The 6,434-nt window shown below is 49.3% G+C and overlaps 1 non-coding gene across 1 annotated transcript; it reads right to left on the bottom strand.

The window, feature by feature from the left end:
* Positions 1-6,128: 6,128 nt before the first annotated feature.
* On the bottom strand, positions 6,129-6,203 carry Trnas-gga (transfer RNA serine (anticodon GGA)). The gene has a single exon. It is a non-coding gene; the product is annotated as a tRNA-Ser (tRNA).
* Positions 6,204-6,434: the final 231 nt, after the last annotated feature.

The raw sequence follows: 6,434 nt of genomic DNA on the forward strand, positions 1-6,434 counted from the left end.
ATCACTAATTCCAATAATCAGTCCCACACTGTATTTCTTCGTTTTACTATTACCGTAGTGCTATAGACGGAAATTTTGTTTCTTTGGTACCTCAGAACTAGCTTTAGGACAGCCTTAAGGGAAATACTTGGAAGAGGGACTCATCTATTTTGTCATTTGTTGTTTTGTGTAATAGACATTATTATGTAACAGACTTTATGACTTAATGGCAACATCAACATTACAGTTTAAAAACTTATTAAAGGAATCATAGCTCTGACCAAAACTTGAACAGGTTCAAATCATTTACAAAACAACTTTAACAACTATACCATTAAGAGCAGAACATTAAAATCGGAAATAGAGAGTTCCGAAAAACCACAAAAGTTACATCAACTGAGCGTGGGTGCAAGCAGGTTCAGTCAACAATTTTATCAGCCAAATGAATTAGAATAGCAGCTGTTACATGTGCTAACAAATTGCTAGCGTAGGTGACCGTTACACAATCGGACAACATTCATCGAAATACGGTAATGCCGCTCACGGTGGCGGAGCGGTTCAGTCTGGAACTGCGCGACCACTACGGTCCCAGGTTCGAATCCTGTCTCGGGCATGTATGTGTGTGATGTCTTTAGGTTAGTTAGGTTTAAGTAGTTCTACGTTCTAGGGGACTGATGACCTCAGATATTAAGTCCCATAGTGCTCAGAGCCATTTGAACCTCTTTTTTGAAATACGCGAATGATCACAAGATACGCCACTGACCGTAGCTGTTGGAAGGCTGCTTAGCAGTGCATAACCCATAATAACATAATCCCTTAAGCAATAAAATACACAGTCCCTCAAACAGACCAGCTGGGAAGGTATAAAATTTGATCCTAAATGCCCACCCGTATATTTCAAACAAACATTAATAACAACCCTTAATAAATATACAATTGTCCAAAATTCACGATAAGTTGAAGTTCAGTTGAAATGTACTGGAACTGGTGCACACCGCCGAGATTTCGACACAACCTTTAGTAACTACACAACTGCCTAAAATTCAAAGTAAGCTGGGCTACAGCGGATGGCTACCACAGCCATTACTAAACGAGCAGCCAAATTTCACAACAAGCGGAGTTAGATAATGACTGTGAATCAAGGTTAGGTTCGGCAGTTTATATTGGTAACAGGTCTTAAACTGAACGCGCTGTGTAGTAGTAATAAGATTGACGGCTTTAGAAAGACAGTTACAGAGGTATAATGACGAAGAACCTCAGGCTTGGCAAACAGGCCTTACCCTCCTGAGCTCTTTCAATTCACCGAACAGATCTAACTACTGGTTTCCACATGAACGGCGACACTCCGCCGCGGCACGCATCAGACAATCAACTTTAGCTAACCGGAGCCACCAAGACGCGACTGGCAGGGACGGCAGATGCCGACCAATCTGGAGCGCTGTGGGAAAGCGGCAGCGCTGCCGCGCCACCGGACAAACGCCTCTGCCCCGGGCGCAGGGAATAGGGACGCGTCGTTTGCCGCCACAGCTACCATGACAACACACACGAAAGCGGAGCAGCAGTCTGCCCAACTAAAGCTTCACACAAGAATGGTCAGGGCGTTGAAAAATACAAAAATTAATGGCAAAGCGGGTACCTCTACAATTAAACTTAACACTCCTTGAAAATTACTAGTATTCACGGGTGATCATACCAGCGCCTGCTGCTACAATAAGACAAACATACTCTCGTACCACCTTGCCTCCCACACAGATCCAACCACAATTTATTCCTTCACAAAACCTATCACAGGGAATACTCTTACATCAACACGAAAAATGGCCTACAAGACCAATCGCTATAAGTAACACTGACCAATGGCCATGCGCACACACATTGGTAGGCGCGTGAATATACTATGTGATCAGAAGTATACGGACACCCCCCAGAAAACACGTTTTTGTATTAGGTGCATTGCAGTGCCATCTACTGCCAGGTACTCCATATCAGCGACCTCAGTAGTCATTAGACATCGTGAGAGAGCAGAATGGGGTGCTCCGCGGAACTCACGGACTTTAAACGTGGTCAGGTGATTGGGTGTCACTTGTGTCATACGTCTGTAAGCGAGATTTCCACACTCCTAAATACCCGTAGGTCCACTGTTTCCGATGTGATAGTGAAATGGAAACGTGAAGGGACACGTACAGCACAAAAGCGCACAGGCCGACCTCGTCTGTTGACTGACAGAGACGGGCGGCAATTGAAGAGGATCGTAATGTGTAAAAGACAGACATCATCTATCCAGGCCATCACACAGGAATTCCGAACTGCATCAGGATCCACTGCATGTACTGTGAAAGTTAGGAGGGAGGTGAGAAAACATGGATTTCATGGCCGAGCGGCTGCGCATAAGCCACACATAACTCAAGTAAATGCCAGACGACTCCTCGATTGTTGTAAGGGGCGTAAACATTGGACTACTGAACAGTGGAAACACGTTTTGTGGAGTGACGAATCACGGTACACGACGTGGCGATCCGATGACAGTTTGTGGGTATGGCGGATGCCCGGTGAATGTAATCTGCCAGCGTGCGTAGCGCCAACAGTAAAATTATGGTATGGTCGTGTTTTTCATGGAGGGGGCTCGTACCTCTTGCTGTTTTGCCTGGCACCATCACAGCACAGGCCTACATTCGTGTTTTAAACACCTTCTTGCTTCGCACTGTTGAAGAGCAATTCGGGGATGGCGATTGCATCTTCGAAAACGATCGAGCACCTGTTCATAATGCACGGCCTGTGGCGGAGTCGTTACACGAGAATAGCATACCTGTAATGGACAGACCTGCAGAGAGTCCTGACCTTAATCCTATAGAACACCTTTGGGGTGGTTTGGAACGCCGACTTTGTGCCAGGCCTCACCTACCGACATCGATACCTCTCTTCAGTGCAGCACTGGGTGAAGGATGGGCTGCCATTCCCCTAAAAACCTTCCAGCACCTGATTGAACTTGTGCCTGCGAGAGTGGAAGAAGTCATCAAGGCTAAGGGTGGGCCGAACACCATATTGAATTCCAGCATTACCAACAGAGGGCGCCACGAACTTGTAAGTCATTTTCAGCCAGGTGTCCGGATTCTTTTGATCACATAGTGTAACTTCTATGTCGGAGTGATTCTGATAACAGTTTTGGAACTTCGGAGGCATCATTGACAAATTATAATTATAGCAATGCGCAATGATGGAAATAAGATCAAAAGAAGATCGGCACTTTTCGTTAATTGTTCATTTAGTAAGCGAGAAAGCATCACGAAGGTGATCAGCCAACTCCTTCGCAGACGCAGCAAGAGAGGATTTCTGCATCACGTTGCGGTCTACAGTTAAATTTCCGGCAGTGAACGTCCTACAATATTCAACGAGTACAGGGCGTCCCAGGAGCAATGCTTAATACTAAGGGGTGTGGCACGAATGATTATTCGAAGCGAAAACGTTTGGTAAACATGGCTTCTATAATACATGCCTTAGAAGATAGGAGCAACTTCAATGGTGTGAAATAAATCTCTTCTAGTTAAACTTATCTGCGTTATTAGGCCGCGTCATGTTTCTTCTAAAATGTTCGACGTTTCGACCCCTCTGCTGGGATCTTCCTCAGGATCTTTCGGTGTCCACTACTGCTGGAATAGGAACCTCGGGATCTATTGGTGTTCACTACTGCTAGAACAGAAGATTTTAACTTCAGTGGCAACGGTCACGAAAGCCTGCAGACGCACATACATCCCTTCTGCTACAAGCTCTTTGTATTCTTACATTGAGAGATGGTAACATGGACCAAAACCACCACCGTAGCTGAGTGGCAGTTTCGGCCGTGCTAAAGCGCGGATAGCCGACTATATTTCGCAGCTAGGCGTAGCTAGCCGCTATTTGTGTTTATCGCGGCGTTAGTCATGTGCCGTCGTTTACCTACGATATACCATGGAATACGGCTACGGCTAAGAGACATTGCGATTCACTTTTTGCTCCGATTCGCCCGTCTCAAGGCGCTCCGTGCCGAACTCTTCCTGCACGATGAAACGAAGCCACCGCCGAACGCAATCATAGGGATGCACCTCTCCATAGGCAGTGGCAGGGCCTACTGGCTACGAAAACGATTGACGACGCGGCATTTGACAAAATTCTACGAGTGCCACCACCTGACGGCGACGTTGCACCCGTCGCCGTTCAACGTGCTGCCCTCGGAGTCAGAACGATCAGCGTGTTCGACTTACCGCTAGAACTTCCTGCAGACGTCGTGATCGAGGCCCTGCAACTCTACGGTACAGTCGTCGAACACGTTGCCGCAAAGTGGGCACACTGGTGGGCAGTTCGCATTGACCTTCGGAGCCATGTTCCCTGCTACCTCCAGATTGGGGTTGCAGGGCCATAATTTTGTACACGATGGTCAACCACGCGCATGCTCTGGTTGCGGGAAAGAGGGCCATCTACAGTCGGGATGCGTTCAAAGCAACTGCCGCTTATGGACGTGCCAGCCTCGACCACAGTGACGTACACGGAGGCACTCACCGCGACGACGACGAGTCGAAGTCGTTTGCATGGGCACCTCGGCCAGCGCCGTCAGTCTCCCCACCACCACTGGGTCACTAACAATGAGGAGGCCACCTGAAAGCCGCCTCGCCCGGTCCACAATGGGAGGAGAGACTCGACCCCCAGCCGCTCGACGCACTGCTGGTGCCTAGGGCGACCTTCGGGTCGGGACGTCACACTTCGTCGCCGTCATCTGATACCGATGAAAGTGTGTGAAAAGGACAATCACCAAGCCGTCGCAAACGTCGCCCTGCGACCTACCCGTCTACGACGACGCTGATCCTGCCCGGCCAAGAGACACACCGTGATGTCAGCCGACGGCGACAGTGACAGAAGGCTTTTCGCGGCGGTTATCTTGGCACCGTCGTATATTATGGATGTTTCCCCATCGGACGCGCTGGCTGAGACTACAGTCTCTTCTCAGTTGTCACAAGACCGCCGCCCCCTCCCGTCAGAGGACACGATACGAGTAGGGTACAGTCCTCCCACACTGAGGGCCTGGGACCAAGTCGAGGGCTAACCAGCACCTCAGTCAGAGATGCCGCTGCCATTCTGCACCGATATCCGACACAGCTTCCACCCACACCGTGGAATAAGGGGTGCTGACGTCAGTCGGCGCCACCCTCCACCGCTTCTGATGATGGTACACCCGCTCACACCACCAACACACCACCCACCCACACCCACACACACACACACACACAAGTTCGCAACGTATAATACCAATACAGTCAGCAACACTGCAATATTGCAAATCCTTCGCGACATGCTCAGGGTATTATAATTTGTCGCCGCCCTTCTGCAAGAGATACGTTTTGCTACCAACCAAACTCTATGGATTCTAGTTGTTTTCCTCAGTCGGCAGTCACACGGGGTGGAGTGTGGCGCTCTACATCTGGGACGATATCCCAGTCACAGTTGTGGTTCTTCTCCCATCCAGTCAGGGTATGGCCTGCAGACTATTTGATACCCGGATCATCACTTTAGATACCCCATGAGGCTCGACACACCGACGTCAACGAACTGCGTTCTACGCAGAAGTAGCACCATTATTTGCTGGGCGATACGAAGTTACGTCGTAGGAGTCGATTTCAAATGTGTCCTCCATCCGAAGGACCAGACTCCTTGGTGCTCTACATGTCCGGCCTTACGTACGCTGGTAGATGATTTTCATCTCATTGACGCATGGGAGATGATACACGGTGACACCCCTGCTTACACCCACCACAAATGTTATACAGCTTGCCGACTCGATCGGATTTTTATTCCTGCAACCATTCAGGCGGGTGTGTCCTCCGCGGAAATGTGGCCTCTAGCGTCTCTGCGCTGTACCCTTGGCGCCAGAACCAGATTGGCGCGGTCCAGGTACGTGCGAGCTCAGTTTCTTCTTCACAGCCCGCTTGTCGACAATGCGTCGCTGCTACGTGGTCATCCAGCGAGCTGACTCGTCCTCAGTAGCCATCGACGCTGCTGTGGTGGATCACTCGTGCGAAGCCGGCGATAAAAAGGGAGCAAAGACGCTGTGACGTGGCACCCGGGTACTATGCACTATTGTTATACGATCTTACAAGAAACTTCCTGGCACATTAAAACTGTGTGCTGGACCGAGACTCGAACTCGGGACCTTTGCCTTTCCCGGGCAAGTGCTCTACCAACTGAGCTACCCAAACACGACTCACGCCCCGTCCTCATAGCTTTACTTCCTCGCTCCGGCACACAGTTTTAATCTGCCAGGAAGTTTCATGTCAGCGCACTCTCCAGTGCAGAGTGAAAATCTCATTCTGAATAACTTTATTTCTTCCCAACGTCGTCAGATGGCGACTGCGAACGTCACCGTATCAAAGCCAAAACGAATTATGAGGCGTGATGGTGTGGTCTCGCCGTCCACACACCACTGACAC

Source organism: Schistocerca gregaria, chromosome 4, assembly GCF_023897955.1.
Source record: "Schistocerca gregaria isolate iqSchGreg1 chromosome 4, iqSchGreg1.2, whole genome shotgun sequence".
Lineage (NCBI taxonomy): Eukaryota > Metazoa > Arthropoda > Insecta > Orthoptera > Acrididae > Schistocerca > Schistocerca gregaria.